Raw genomic sequence first — 16676 nt, forward strand, 5'->3', positions numbered from 1 at the left:
ATGCCTAGGAAGGTTGGAAAGTTCTGATAGTTCAGAGTTTCAGGAGGTAAACATGAGACAGAAGTAGTCCAAGCCAGATCTAGGCTTCTATAAGTTTTCTGCCACTGGTGTGATTAGCTACGATAATAGGGGGCAATTATGTTATCTGACTTATTGAGGGAAAATATTTCTAAATGCATTTAATTACAAATTATATAATAGCTGAGATGTACTGAATTACAAACCACAAAGAAAGAGTAGCTAATAACCAAAATTGAAAACATTTTCTGTAAACTGCAACATTTGAATGTTAGCTAGAACGTATGAAAAGCACACATTAGGTTTATTTGGAATTGCAAAATAATGTCAAATCTAAAGCTCAAAAAAACTTATTCCATTGGCTTACCATTTTGCTGTATTATCTGTTTGATCCTCTGACAACCTGTACAATAAGGCAGTGAGATGCTTGGTTTGTAGAGAGAACTCTGAGCCAAACAGCAGTGACGTCTCCGAAAATGGATCTTGTGGACTATGGAACTAGGATTTCTGAGTTCACGACACTTGCCCCTGCTAACTCTAACTGACTGACTGAGCTATACTGCCCTCAACATGACTGGTTCACCTTGCTTTTTTGTCTTCTTTAATCACATGCTTAAGAAAAATTTTGTACAACTTACCATGTTTTTTTTTTTTTTTTTTTAACTTAAATTTGTAGGGGTCACAATGATTAGCAAAATTACATAGGTTTCAAATGTACAATTCTTTAATATATTTTCTATACATCACATTGTGTTTTGACCACCCAGAGTCAGTTCTCCTTCTGTCACCATGTATTTGACCCCCTTTACCCTTTTCTACTATCCTCTCTTCCCCTTACTCTCATAACCACTGAACTGTTGTCTATGTCTATGAGTTTTTGTTTATTTGTTTGCCTTTAGAACTTACAAAAGTGAAGCGTATGGGATAATTCAAGTTTTATATTAACTCAGACATTACCTGAAATACTCTGAGAAATCCATGTTTTGATAAATGTTTTCGTGTCAGTATTAAGACAGTAATATTATCACCTCTTTTATACATAGCAACGCCAAACTAATTTCTGATTTTAAAAGAGAAACATGCAAAAAATCTTCTGACAAGAACAGTCGAGGTAAGACTCCTAATGGTGAAGTATTCTTTGTGGTCCTACCAGACATACAGTAAGACTCAGAAAGTTTTGCTATTGAAAGAGCTGTTAAAAAATGTGTATATTGCATGTATATTTTTTCTTTCTTAGTTAATGTTTTTCTTAATAGTCTAGCATTCAGAATTATTATAAAAGTTAATTGTAGGTAATTTAAAATCTGAGAGAGTATTGTGTGAAAAGAAACTCATTGATCTAGTCATGACCTCTACAATTCCATATGATATTTTTGTCAATAAGAAAAACGATTTTTAAGTTACTATGTTGTATGTTTCTTGTATCATCACCTTGCAACAAGTTGGACTTGTTGTAAACATGAAAATTTGTTTAAATTTTCCAGCAAATGGATTACATGTAGTGAATGAATTCTTGTTACTACATAGTGGTTTGTCTCACCGTAATGTAACTCACACTGGGAGCTCCACAATACCTTCCTAGTCCCATAAACAAATGGCAAACAATAAGAACTGCAAAACTTAGCCAGTGTGAAGGAAGGGCAGTGAGACTGTTTTTGAAAGGTATCTCCTATTACAAGTCAGTAAAGCTGTGCCTTGTTGAGAAGCATGGTTATTTTCCATGTGGATATGCCACCAAGGTCTCACTATTATCACCTTTTTTCCTCATAAGTCAAAACAGAGTGAGACGTGTTGACCTCATTAGAAGAAGATGTTTTCTTCTGTTAGTTGGATAGTTGCCATGACAGTGTAATTTCTCTAGAACAAGATGCTCCGTAGCCATTAGTCAAAAGATAATCATAATAAATGTTCCCATAGCCTAACTTAGGACTCTAACAATTATAATAAAAGTACAGAAAAGTTTCACAATGACAAAAACGCTATTTACTCACTGGATGTGGCACCTTGTGCATTGTGCAATCTGAAATGTCCGAGGACCCCTTTAACTTAGTGGACCTCTATCAAAGCGCTTGTGTCGGTGGTTTTGCAAGTTATAGGAAACACACAGATGAAACGGAATTTGTCCTTATTGTGCCCCTAATACTTTAGAGCTGTCCCTGGTTTATTTCTTAGTTTCTTCAAACAGAATTTTCAAGGGCAATGTTTTCATTCACTTATTTATTTGCCTCTGCAGCAGTTTGCTATGTAACCTTCAGGTGTCTTTTAGGTACTAAGTGTCATTTTGATGTTGCAGAAGACAAGCGTTTTAAAACCACGTCCCTACCCTCCAAGAGCTTGTTCTTATCATTGTCATTTCTATTATTTACTGTACTTTACACAGTGCTTACTAGGTGCCAGGGCCCACTGAGAGCTCATCATTATCATTACTGTTTTTCATTGGGTGTGTAGTATGAGATCTGACATTTAAGTTCGAGAACTTGCCACCGTGCACTTACATTGGCAGCACTGTACAAACAGCTCAGTAAGGTTTCATAACCTTGGTATACCGGTGTCTCATAGTTGCGTTCGTGTAGATGTGTGGCAGTGTCTCGCTGAGTGGCACTCATTATTGTTGTTGCATGTTTTTGTGTGCATTGTGAGGCTGTCTGAGCTTGAATTAGAGCTATGACCAAACATTAAATTTCGTGCTACACTTGGCAAGAGTGGAAGTGAAATCAGGGATAGTATGTTAGTCCAGGTTCATGGAGATAATGTCATGAAGAAAACGGCCGTGTACAAATGGATTAAACATTTTTCTGAGGGGAAAGATTGTGTCACTGATGAAGAGACGTCACGGTGGCCAGTAACGACCAGAACTGAGGAAAGCATTGCAAAAATTCATCGAATTGTGAGTCAACATCATTGGCTGCCTGTGAGAAGCAGAGCAAACCCATTAAATGTTAGAAGAAAACAACCTCAACATTTGGCCCTCTATTCATGGCTGTTGCATGATGGCATTGCATCAGCTCACATGGCACCATCTGTGAGAGAGGTTTTAGCCAGTAAACAAATAACTGTATTGACACAACCACCCTACTCACCTGATCTGGCCCCCAATGACTTCCTTCTTTACCTGAAGATAAAGGAAATACTAAAAGGAACACATTTTGATGACATTCAGGATATCAAGGGTAATACGACAACAGCTCTGATGGCCATTCTAGGTAAAGAGTTCCAAAATTGCTTCACAGAGTAGACTAGGTGCTAGCGTTGGTGCAGAGCTTCCCAAGGGGTGTACTTCAAAGGTGACCATAGTGATCTTCAGCAGTGAGGTATGCAGCACTTTTTCTAGGATGAGTTCGTGAACCTAATTGTTCAGACCTCGTGGGCCAGACACTTGATGTCCATGATGACGATTTCGGTTATAAAAATCTGGGTAGGATTTAAGGGAAGTATGCAGCGTGAGTGGGAGTTGTCCAGATAAAGAGGCAGAAGGACCATGTTGGGCAGGGGAACCAATAACCAAGAGTACAGGTTTGGCAGAAGGAACTGCAGACATAGGCTAAGATACACAGTGAACTCTGCAGGATTTACGAGCAGTTCAGTTTTGATGCTATAAAAAGCGTGCTGTGGGAATGGTTGAGAAGGTGGTGAATACCTAGGTAAGGGAAGCTTAGGAAAGTCTTTAGTTCTAGAGAAAGGAGTAGCTCTTATCCTGCAGGCCTTGGGAAATATATCAGTTAGAATGTTTTAGCTGCAGGTAATAGGTGACCTAATTAGCAGTGGTTGCAACAGGAGGAACCAGGATGGTTTTGGTGGGTCTGTGATGCCATCAGGATCCCTGATGTTATCCCTGTTTCAGTTGTGAGGTCGTCAGTGTTTTGTTTAAGTCTCATTTGCCTGCTGGTTAATTAGCAACGGCTCCAAGCATCATATTCTCACATTACCATATCCAAAGTCTGAAGTACTGCGTTTCTGTAGGTGTTTCTATTGTCTTTTTATGTTTTATTAATATATAGTTGGCATACAACATTATACCAGTTCAGGTGTACAACATAGTGATTTGACATTGATATGCCTTGCGAGGTGATCACCACAATATGTCTGTAAGCATCTATCACCCTTCAAAGTGACTGCAATATTATTGATATTTTCCCTGTGCTGTTAACTACATCCCTGTGGCTTAGATGTTTCATCACTGGCAGTTTGTACTTCTCTTTCACTTTCTTTTTCATTCATCGCTTCAACTCCCTCTCACCTGGGAACAATCAAGTTGCTTCATAGTAGCTATGGGTCTGTTTCTGGTTTGTTTGTTCTGCTTTTTTAGGTTCCACATATAAATGAGATGATAAGGTATTTGTCTTTCTCTGTCTTCTTTCACTTCACATAATACCTCTAAGAACTTCCATATTGTTGCAAAGGGCAAGATTTCATCTTTTGTGGATGAGTTATTATTATATCAGTTATATTATGGATGAGTTAATTATTCTAATATCAGTTATAGTATTACTGTCCACACCCCCCCCACAGACACACATATCAAATCCTTTTCATCCATTCATCTCTCGAAGGTCACCTACGTTGCTTCCGTATCCTGGCTATTATATAGACTGCTGCAGCGAACATAGAGGTGCAGATATCTTTTCAAATTAGTGCTTTGGTTTTCTTTGGACAAATACCCAGAAGTAGAATTACAGGGTCTCATGGCAGTTCTAGTTTTAATTTTTTGAGGAATCTCCATACTGTTTCCCACAGTGAATATAACAATTTACAAATCCCAAAACAGTGCCGGCTCTGTTTTCCCTTTCCTCCACTTCCTTGCCGACATTTGTCATATGGGGCCATGTTGATGATAGCCACCTGACAGTTATGAGGTGGTGCTGCACTGTGGTTTTGATTTGAGTTTCCCTGATAATCAGTGATGTTCAGCTATGTGATTCTTTTAAATAGGAAGAAAACTGAGAGGCTGCCCGTAGATCCCTTAACATTTACAGGCTGGGGTACGGCACAGGCTGGTTCCCACACCAGTTAGTGGTAAAGCAGTCACTGATTAGCTCAGTATAATCATTTTTCTTTGTGGAGCTGGAGAGAGGCCATGTTCTTTGTGTATTGGCACAGGAAATATCCACACAGAGTTGTGGTTCTCCAGGGAGAATGAAGACGAAGAAATGGCAAGTGGGCAGGGACTCAGCAGTGGTTACTGCAGGGATCATGGGAGAGTTTTGAGCAGACGAGGAACAAGATGAGGTGGCATTCGGACACTCTGGTTGTGGTATAAAGCGGGGACCAGCAAGCTTATTCTGTAAAGGGCCTGATTTGAGGCCATATGGTCTCCGTCATACCTACTCAAATCTGCCATTATGGTGTGAAAGCAGTCGTGGGCCACGTGAATGGGCAAGACTGTGCTGCAGTAAAGCTTTACTTACAGAAGCTGATGGCAGGTTGCAGTTTGCTGGCCCCTCGCATAGAGGATAGATTGAAGAAAAGCGCCTAAAAATAACTGGCAGACAAAGGAAGCTTTTACTTCCTTGGACTAGTATCAGTCCACTGTGATGTTTTCACCCATCCATTATGAATGGAAAAAAAAAGTCAGGAAGGTTAATTTATTCAATTTAATATGTTGGTCTTTGCTGGCTTATGTCTTTCTCATTTGTTTTGCTGAAAAGAAATCCTGTTCATTTAGGAAGTAACAATAACAGGCGGTGGTGTTTCATTTTTTTCCCCAGCGAAAGCCATCTGCTCAGAGCCCCTGTTTGACTAGGGCAGTGGCTGTGGCAAAAGAAAGTAGAGCCTGGAGAGTGTTATGGTTAATACGGATTAGTGATGATTGCATGTAAAAAGTTAGTGGGGAGTGAGAAACTCAGATGATTCCTAGGTTTCCAGATTGTGCACTAGCATTTCAATGGGACATGAGAAGAGTGACTAGGACATTATCAGATGGAGAGAGAAGAGCAGCAGGTCAACAGGGAAGACACTTTTTTCTCTGAACGTTGAGTTTCCTGGTATATCCATGGGTAACTCATCCTCCATGTTGGATATCACTTTTTGTTCCATTTTTCACTTATTCTGTTAACCACTGCCTTTTCATACGAGAGCTATGTTTTTAGTTTTATAAGAAATAAAGAAGCTTAGAAACCAAAGGAACTCTATAATCAGTGCACATTATTATACTACAAGTGATAGTTATATGTTTTTCTGTAATTATCCCAGTGACTTGACCGATTCATAACTATTATAAAAACAGTTTTCTGCCTAGTTGCAGAAAATTGACAATGAGATCTCTCCATTTTTTCTCTAGGAACTGATTCAAGATGTTGCCATTAGGATGTTCTATTTTTTATTCTGATTAAAATAGGACGGTTGCTTGTTTTACAGTATTTTCTGACATCATTCCGTTTATCCCCTTTACGCCTTTATTCAAATATGTCCAGCTCTACAGGAATCTGCAAAAGAAGAATCAAGGAAAACAAATTTATCGACAGGTAATCTGCAAAATCTCCTTCTGACCTTAATCATGCAGAAAACATCCACCCAAAGAATGAAAAATTCATATAATGCAATTTATTAGAGGTTCTTAACACCACAGTTAGGTTTGGTTATTCACTATAGCACTTTACAGGCCTCATCCTGTAGTAGTGCTCACACCTGTGATTTATTACAGTGAAAGCAAAATCAGCAGAGAGAAAAGGTGTATGTGACAGAGTCTGGAGGGAACCAGGTGCAAGTTTCCAAGACTCATGTCCTGTGCAGTTAGCAGGATGTGCTTAATTCCTCCACTGTGAAATTCTGGCACCACCCGTGTAATGCTGTCTAGTGGTACCAGAGTCTCATGAGACTCAGTGCCTAATGCTTTCATGGCACGCCAGTCACATAGGCAGCGTCCCCCTAGCAAGTACCAACATTCCTGATTCCCAGAAGGAAAGCGAGTGTTCAGCACGCACCACCTTGTTTGTACAAGCAGTTCAGGCACCGTGAGCCACACTTAGTTAGGGAATGGCGGGAACCCTCCCCATATGCAGGTTTCCAGACAGCAGCCAAGGGCCAGCCGTCCAAGTAGGACTTTCAAAGGATAGCAGTCAGGCCTGCTGTGTGAAATCTTTTCTGCACAACAGTTATAGGCCTGACTTAATTTTGGGTGTTGCTTAAAATATTAACAGCAAGTAATATGGTGACGCGCCTTGGTAATGGTTTCAGTTGTATCATCCATTAAAAATTGCAATGCTGGTTACTTTTTTGCCTTTTGGTGAGTATTTCACAGGTGTTTGTACATACATTACTATGGCAATAACCATGGCAATTATAATCTTTTTGTGTGATTAATGTTTCAGTATAGATTTTCAATAAAATCAGCATAATGCTTTCTGATTTAAAATTAGAATAAAAGTTGTCCTTTAAGTGTGGGGATGATTCCATTTTGATTCACTTGGCACTACATCTATACACCATGATAAAGCGAGATGTTCATTCACATTTATCAGTTATTTTCTTGTGTAAGTATTCCAAAAATGATTTGCTTTGTTTATGGAGTTTCATATGCTTCATTCAGTTGGGTGAATAATCATATTCTGATACTGGATCTTTATGTTCATTTTCAAGGTGACTGTGTTTTGAAAATAGCATTAATGTGTTCATATCTGCTAATAGCAGGTTCAGTAGAAAACTTTTTCTTTTTCTTTAATTAGTAAGCCTTCGTTATTAGAGCAGTTTTAGGTTCAGGGCAAAATTGAGTGGAGAGTACAGAAAGTCCCCTCAAAGCCCGTGTCCCTGTACACACAGAGCCTCCCTCACTGTTGACACCCTGCACCCGAGTGGTACTTTTACGATGATCGATGAACTGCACTGACTCAACATTACCACTCACAGCCCACACTTTACATTAGAGTTCACTCTTGCTGTTGTACAATCTGTGGGGTTTGACAAACGTATAAGGACGTCTCCATCCTTCCAGTATCACACAGAATAGATTCACTCCTAGATACCCTCTGTGGCGTTTCCTCAGCCCTCTCCTCTCCCCAACCTCTGGAAACCACTTGTTTTTTTACTGCCTCTCTAGTTTTGCTTTTTTCTGAATATCGTATAGTTGGAATCATACAGTGGCCAACTTTTCGAATGTTTAAAAAATTAAAACTCCAGGGTCATTGAATGTAGTTATTCAAGATAACTTCTCTGTCTTTCGGGGGGTTTTTGTTTGGTTGCTCTTATTCACTGGCTGAGAATCTGGTGACATATGACTTACAAGCTAAAAAAACACGCTATCTATACACATTTGCCACTATGGGGAGGGCTGACAAAAATGGCATCACACGCTGCTTGCTGCACAGCAATAACTCTTTGGACCTTCCTGCTCTATAAGGTAGGACAAGATAGACTCTCTAGCAATGGAGGGAACAATCTCAGAGGTTACACTTGATAAAACTGGAATCACAACGTCTTTCATACTTACCCTGCAATTGGAGAGATGGCGAGAAAGCGTCTGTTTCCTGTGTTTGCCGCTGCAAAGTAGACTGCCTCTTGACTAAGCTGCTAATGACGGGGTGTTTCATCCTAAACTGAACACCCTTGACTGAAGAGCGGCATAAGCGGTACTGTGTACGAGCAAAACAAGTCTTCTAACTGCTCTTCATGACAGAAGTCCAGAAAAATCATGCTATTTAAATTTGCCCTTGTTAGTTTATGACAATAATTTTACTACTGATACCGTTTTCGTTCACTCTGATGGGTTTGGTTAGGATTACAATCATTGCAAGTAGCACTTGACTTGTAGCTATCCCATTTTTGCACATCCCGTTCTTTTTTCTTTCATTTGATATAAATATATACTTTCATGCACACATATATGTACCTGTATATGTGTGTTTATGTGTACGTATATATAAATACACACACACACACACATATAGGAGAAGAAGTAGAAGTTCTTCATGTATTAATTTCCTACCAATCGTATCATTAATATTCACTTTACTATAGTCTTCAGGGGTTGTCCCAAAGAAATATTTTCCATAACTTCAGTCCGATAGTTTTAAAGTTCTGTGTTTTTCTATTGTGAATTTACAATGTATTTGAATTTTTTCTTTAATAGTGGATGAGTGTTCTGAAGGAGACCCTTCAAGCAGGTAGGTTTTTATGGATTTTTCAAACTCACATGTTAACTGAGAGTGCAGAGAGAAGCGAGTAACCTTTACTGAGTGTTCTGCTCTGGGCGAGACCCTATACTATGTGCCTAACGTTGGTTGTCTCAGGTCCTCGACACAGTAGCTGTGCACAGTAGCTGTGCTGTTCGGCCTAGTTTTTATTCATTAGACGAGTGTGGTTCCGGGACGTGTATTAATTGACTCCTGGTTCCATAGTTACCAAGTGGCTGACCTGTGATGTGACCTTCAGTCTGCTTGGCTTCCAAGTCCGTTCTCTTGTCCCTCAGCCTGTACTGAGAAGTGCCTGGGCTGGCGTGGATTCAAGGTTCAGGTGCAAGTCAGGTGGACTCAGAGAGTCCCGTTTAGTGATGTGTTAACGCTGATTTAGAAGTTTCCTACCAAGCCCAGTTAGCCCAAGCTCTTGTCTTAATGTACTTGACAATTTCAGCAGTCACGAGAGCCTTCTTTTTACCATCAGTGTTTAGGCCAGGTCTCAGTTAGCTGTGGCCACAGAACCACAGGCTGTACATAAGCAAGACCTAATCAGGCAAGTGTTTTCAGGTATAATGCGATGTACCTTCTTGGGACGAATCTTTGTTCTGTAAGTGAAGAACATCTACGTATAGACCATGTTGTGTTAATTCAGCACAAATTGAGAGGGTATTTCTAATTGATTTCTCTACTTACAGAATCCCCAGCCTTTGTTTCCCTTCTGGCTGATACCTTTCCCTTGTTCTAAGAAGTTTTTTTTTTCTTTTTTTTCCTAAAGTCTTTCTTCCTTCTTCCATGAGTCTTCTTCATTTTATACTTTTTCTCTGCTGTTCTCAGGGGTTTTTGTTGTTGTTGATCTGTTGTTTTATTCCACTTCTGCTAGCTAAGTATTCTCCATTTTTCTAGACGGAATCAAAAGTACATAGAATTCCAGGGTTTTAACGAATGTTAGCAATTAATTATTCAAAACACCCAGCAGTTCTTCATTCTGCCATGAATGTTTTGGTCAAGTGGTTATTCACATGGAAAGTTTGAAACTCCAAGCGATTCTGTGACTTATTTGAGTACAGTGAGTGATGAAATGAGATTCAGTGTAGGTTTCTAAGCCCAGTACACGTCCTTCTTTATCATCCTTTAGGTGAGTGTTTTAATAATGGAAAGGTCTAGTGAATGCAGTGGAAGAGGATAAGACTGGAATTAGCAAGGGAATCCAAGTTTTAAAAGGAACAATACTGGTTGGGATAGGAATAAGGCTTTTAGAATAGAGATCAGATAAGGGAAAAGAGATGAGAATAGTAGGCTATGACAATTTAAAGAGATATTACAAGAAGGAAGGACAAAGGATGTTGGTAGTTTTCTGAAAAAGCAGATTAACATAAGGTTTTCAAGGACATTCTGTACAGGTTGCTGCTTTTCTGTTTCTTGAATTGGAGGAACCAGCCTAATTTAAGAATTTATGAAAACATATTAAAGTATCTGAGCCCCTGGAAACATTCTCTTTATAGCAAATAAGAATGTGGTATCATCCACCTGAACCCCAACTTAGGGAGGTGGGCTTATGTCCCCTCGAGTCCTAAGGCACTGGAGATTGCCGAACTACATAGATCTATGGCCCAAGGCAGGTGTCTCGTCACCTCCACCTCTTTTCCCAACGCGCTGATGTCCTTCCCATATATATGGAGTGTTGGGCAGAGGGAGGACTGATTGTGAAAACAGTAATGGACTTGGGTAGGTGGTAACATGCCTGTGTTGGGCGTGGATGACTGAGGCTCCATTTAGCTTATTTTCCAGGAACAGGGAAATAGAGAACTCCTACTGTGGGTCATTTGAGCCCATTCTTGTTTCAGGAGTCTATGCCTTCGTAGGCTAAAATTTTCAAGGTTGGAGATTGCCAGGACGCTGTGAGGACAAGTGATCTGGGAGTGGGAAGGCTAAAAACATACATATTTGTTCTTGAACTTTTGTACGTGTAACTTGCAAACATTATAAACACTTCAGGGAACTCACTGTAGTGTTTTTGAGTGAAAAGAAGGAATGGGGTAAGTTTAGTAACTGCTTTCTATGTTAAAGAACCAAGATTGCTATTTTAGACTGACACAGATTAGTCCTTGAACCAGGGACAGACAATGGAGAAGGGACAGTGTATCTTTCTACCTTGATTTAGGTCATCGGTTTTGTCCCAGTTCAGGTTCCAGTAATATCAGCTATTAATTGGGTTTTCAATTCAGCCTCAGGACTTGTGGTGAAAGCAAAGTAATCTCAGGCATTGACAATAAATTGGCTGTCATTCTTTGTTATGGAAACTTAGAGTGTATCTTCATTAAATATTGCATGAGTTGGGAGTGGTGGAGGCAGAAATAGATAAATAATAGCTTGTCTAAAACAGAGTCCATATTTTAATTAAATCAAGCAAGAAACTTCATTTAATATGGAAATAGCTGACCTTTTACTTTTTTTGTTGTTTTTGTAAAGAAATGAACTCACTTATTTTTTTGTGTATCTTCACCCTAAAGTCTTACCCGCAAACCTGGCACTAATGATTCAACGTCTATATCAACTGATGGACTCTTCAGTGTTGATACCGAGGTAAAATGCTCCTTTGTGGAATTAACTTTTTTGCTCTGAATTTAGTTTTGTGTAGCACTTACTTGTAAAATTTAGTAGTGGTCCACCTATCATTGTTTTATGTTTGTAATGGAAAATTGGTCAGCGTGAACCATTTTATAACATGTGAGCATTTGAGGCTTTTTTTTTTTTTAACTTTAGGAAGTATTGAACATGGGAGCTGTAAAAAAGAAGGGGCTGGGAAATATATAGTGATAGGACAATTATATTGGGAGGTATCCCACAGTGATGGAGATATGAAATTTGGTTAAGGATTAGGATTCTTAATATATCTTTTACATTATTCCAACATGACTTTCATAATACTCGTGCCTAAATGAAATCTTTGATGGATTCAATTACATATTGTCATAGTCATGTAATCTTCCTGGTACCTTTCAGTTTTAAAACTATATAGCATATAACATACACTTCTTTTTTTGTTACACTTTGTATTTTGGTATCATATAGTTGTTGGGAGCCAGTGTTTTCTCTATTTTGTTTTCTTGTGCTTTTTAGTTATATTCAGTTGAAATTGAATAATATTTTGTATAAGTTTCAGGTATACTGGGTTCATAATTTAGGCTAAAATAATAGTAGAAATTGTGACAATTTAGAATTCAAGTCCTCTTTCTTAAACCCCATATTGTAAAGGGATTCCACTATGTTCTAAATCATTGCATTATGACTATATTTAAATGTCTTCCTCTAATTGAGGAGTACATGTTTTGCATAAAATAATAACCAATTTTAGAAGCAGACATTCTTAAGAACCATATAGTAATATACCAAATTTCAGAAATTTTTTTGTTTTTTAAATGTAAAGTTTTTCATTTATGTTAGAGTTGACATTGAATATTATGTCAGCTTCAGGTGTACAGCATAGTGGTTAGGCATGCATATAATGTATAAACTGGTACCCCGATTAGTCTGGTATCCCTGACAGCATACTTAGTTATTACAATCTTATTTACTATATTCCTTGTACTGTAACTGACATGTTCATAACTATTTTATATCTGTCAATTTATACTCCTTAATCCTTTTACCTTTTCAAGGATTCCCCCAACAATCCTCGAACTGGGCAACGATCAGTTAGTTCTCTGCACTTATGAGTTTGTTTCTCTTTTCTATGTCAACTTTTTTTTTTAGATATCACAAATAAGTGAAATAATGTGATATTTGTCTTTCTCTGTCTGACTTATTTCACTTTGAATGATACCGTCTAGGTCCACGCACGTTGTCACAGCTTGTAAGATTTTATTCTTTGTTACAGCCAAGTAGTATGTTGTTGTATCTATGTACCACTTCTTCTTTATCCAAGACGATGGACACTTCGGTTGCTTCTTTATCTGGACTATTGAAAATAATGTGCCAAGGACCATACAGATGCACAGATGTTTTCAAATCAGTGTTTTGGATTTCTGTGGAGAAAAACCCAGAAGTGGGGCTGCTGTGCCACGTGGTAGTTCTATTTTCAAATTTTTGAGGAACTTCCATATTGTTTTCCATTGCGGCTGGCCGGGTTTGCAGTCTCACCAACAGTGCGCGGGGCTTCCCTTCACATCCTCACCAACAGTTGTTGTTTGTTGATTTATTGATGATGGCGATTCTGACAGTTGTGAGGTGATAACTCTTTGTGTTTTTAATTTGCATTGCTCTAATGATTAGTGGCACTGAGCATGTTTTTGTATGTCTCTTGGCTATCTGTGTGACCTCTTTGGAGAAAAGTCTATTCAGGTACTTTTCTGATTTTTTAATTGCATTGTTTGTCTGTTAAAGGTATTGCGTTTTATGAGTTCCTTTCATGTTTTGGATGTCAACCCTTTATCAAATATATCGTTGGCAAATCTCTTCTCCATTCATCTGGTCGTGTTTTCATTTTGTGATGGTTTCCCTTGCTGTGCAAAAAAATTTAAGTTTGATGTCATATTTATGGGTCTTGTAGTTCTATCCATTCAGCCACCTTATGTCTTGACTGGAACATTTAACCTATTTACATTTAAATAATTATTTATAGGTATGTGATTATTGCCATTTTATTATTCATATTTCTTCTCCTCCTCTTCGTCCTCATCCTCCTCCTTCTCCTCCTCTTTCTGTTCTTCTTCTTCTTCTTCTTCTTCTTCTTCTTCTTCTTCTTCTTCTTCTTCTTCTTCTTCTTCCCCTTCTCCTTCCCCTTCCCTTTCTCGTCTCTTTCTCCTTCTCCTTCTTCATCCCTCCTCCTCCTCCTCGTCCTCCTCCTCCTCCTCTTTTTCCTCCTTCTCCTTCTTCGTGTCACATTTCTTGTAATACTGGTTTGTTAGTGTTGAACTCCATCATCTTTTTATCTGGAAAGTCTTTACCTCTCCATTGATTGTAAATGAGAGCCTAGCTGGATATAGTACTCTTAGTCGAAGATCATTGCTTTTCATCACTTTCAATATTTGCCAATCCCTTCTGGCCTGCAAATTTTCTGTTGAGAGATCAGCTGACAGTCTTATGGGAGCTCCATTGTACATGACTAACTACTTTTCTCTTGAAGGTTTTAATATCTTCTCTGTGTCCTTACCCTTTGGCATTTTAATTATAATATGTTTTCGTGTGGGCCTGTTTGGGTTCATTTTGTTTGGAACTCTTTGTGTTTCCTGCGCTTGTGTGTCTATTTCCTTCTCCAGGTCAGGAAAGCTTTCCATCATTGTGTAATCCAAAAGGTTTTCAATTCCTCTCTCTCTCTCTCTCTCTCTCTCTCTCTCTCTCTCTCTCTCTCTCTCTCTCTCTCTCTCTCTCTTCTCCTTTTGATAGTCTTACGAATGTTGTTATACTTGATATTGTCCCAGAGGTCCCTTAAAGTATTCTCTGTCTTTATTTATCTTTTACTTATATTCATTTTTTTTCTGTTCTGATTGGGTGTTTTCTGCTACCTTGTCTACCGAATCACTATTTGAACCTCTGCTTCACCAAATGTGGTGCTGATTCCATCTATAAATTATTCATTTCAGATACTGTATTCTTCATTGCAGACATTTTTTAATGATTTCTATGTCCTTTTTATGTTTCCTGTCTCTTCGTTGAAATTGTACTGAGTTTATCTATTCTTCTAATTTCATCGAGCATCCTTATAACTAGTATTTTGAACTCTGTTTCTGGTAGATTGCTTGTCTCCATTTGGTTTACTTCTTTTTCTAGTTTTATCCCATTCTTTCATTAGAGAAATGTTTCTTTCTCTCTTCTTTTTTCACTGCCTCTCTGTGTTTGTTTCTATGTATTATGTAGATCTGCTAATTCGCCTCATCTTGGCAGCATTGGCTCATATAACAGGTGTTGTGTGGGGACCAGTCGTACAGTCTGGTCACCTTAGCCAGGTGCTCCAGAAGCTTGTGTGGGTGGTGTGTGCCCCCCTGTTGTACTTGAGCCTTGATTGCTCTTGGCACATCAGTGTGTGGAATCGACCCTCAGGACGACTGGCTGTGACTACAGTACATGAGCTGATGTATGTGGGCTGACCTCGCAGAGTGAGATCGGCTATAGCAGGGCTCTGGTGTCTGCTCAGTCCATTGCTTGGGCGTGTCATTTATGGAGCTAATTGGGTGTTGTTCTGGGGTTGCTGAAGCTGATCACCAGGTGTGTTGGATTTGGGGCCTCTTGGGAGGGGCTGTGGGGCAGGCCCAGGTCAGCTGCTGCTAGTGCCCAACCCAGAGCCACCTAATAGAAGCCACAAAGTGACCTACTCTTGGTAGCTGCCTTTGCGGGTTTGGAGGCACCGAGAAGCGCCTACGCTGTGACGCAAGACAGGATGATGGATAGGATACCAGAAAGAAACGGAGGTCCTCAATATCATAAAGTGCAGCCTGAGTGACTGTCTTAAAACAGAATTGTGACGATGCAACACCTCTGCTTACTGAGTGACTCCCCACTACGTGAGGGTAAAATTCATAGGCTCGCATGACATGTGCCTTCTTTGATTTGGTTCTGAAACTGCAGTGGTATCTCCATCCCACTCTCAGTGTTCCAGGCTTACCCCATTCCTTTGCGGCCTCACTTGCAATATGTTCTTTCATCCTCAGGCTTTTGCTCGCGCTGCCCTTCTGGAATCCCCGTCACGCCTTCCCTCAGCACCTTGCATAACTGTCAAGATGCAGCCCTATCTTTGCCGCATCTGCTGAGCTTCCCTGGTGCAACTGACTGTTGTCTCTTGTGCCCTTACGATACTTGACTCATGTGGGCTGTTGAAGTGGAGAGCGGTACTTTTCTGCTCTTATTTTTTCATGTGTTATATTATCTCTACTCGTACTAGCGTGTAGGACAGAATGTCTCATTTATATTTCCAGCTTCCCCTGGGGCTGTGCCTATGATTTGATGGCTACAGTAGAGTTTTTTGTCTTATCGACGGATGGACTGAGTGAGTGAGTGAACGAGTAAACGAATATGGTGTTTTCTGAAGTTGGGTTGTTTTTTCTTTTTCCTTCTTTTTTTTTAATAGAAAGAAGCAACCAAACCGGCAACTGGAAAAGGAGAAAATGGTGTGGATCTTATTGAAAGTGCTCCACAAGAGCAAACAAGCAATGGTAATTTGACTGTGCTGATGGAGCACAGCAGAATAATATGAGTGGTAATTTAGTGACTGTCTGTGAATTCTTTCTAGCGTAAGTGCTGCTATAAACAAATCTAACATGTGTAGGTCCAAATGTGATATTTATTTCTTTTAAGCATTTTTTTTCTATCTTTTTTTCAAAAGTGTCCCCACTACTAACAACTGCTTCTTCTTGCAAATGCTTCAACCCCCTGAAATTCTTTTCTGCTATTACTTTTATGGAAATATTCATGACTGAATGTGTATTCAAAATGCATAGTAATATATGTTCACATTAATGTACCTGTGACTACATTTTATAGTTAGAAAGTCATCATTAGGATTAGGACAAGAGGAAGATGAAGAATCACCTTGGCATTCTGAGGTACTGTCTTTCA

The 16676-nt window shown here is 39.2% G+C and overlaps 1 long non-coding RNA gene across 1 annotated transcript; it reads left to right on the plus strand.

The window, feature by feature from the left end:
• The first annotated feature begins 1092 nt into the window (after positions 1-1092).
• Positions 1093-16275, plus strand: LOC148756435 (uncharacterized). The gene is made up of 5 exons (XR_016018070.1): positions 1093-1129; positions 6429-6479; positions 9080-9113; positions 11636-11708; positions 16189-16275. It is a non-coding gene; the product is annotated as an uncharacterized LOC148756435 (long non-coding RNA).
• Positions 16276-16676: the final 401 nt, after the last annotated feature.

The sequence above is a fragment of the Rhinolophus sinicus genome, chromosome 12 (genome assembly GCF_057876585.1).
Source record: "Rhinolophus sinicus isolate RSI-liver-muscle chromosome 12, RSI-T2T, whole genome shotgun sequence".
Taxonomy (NCBI): Eukaryota; Metazoa; Chordata; class Mammalia; order Chiroptera; family Rhinolophidae; genus Rhinolophus; species Rhinolophus sinicus.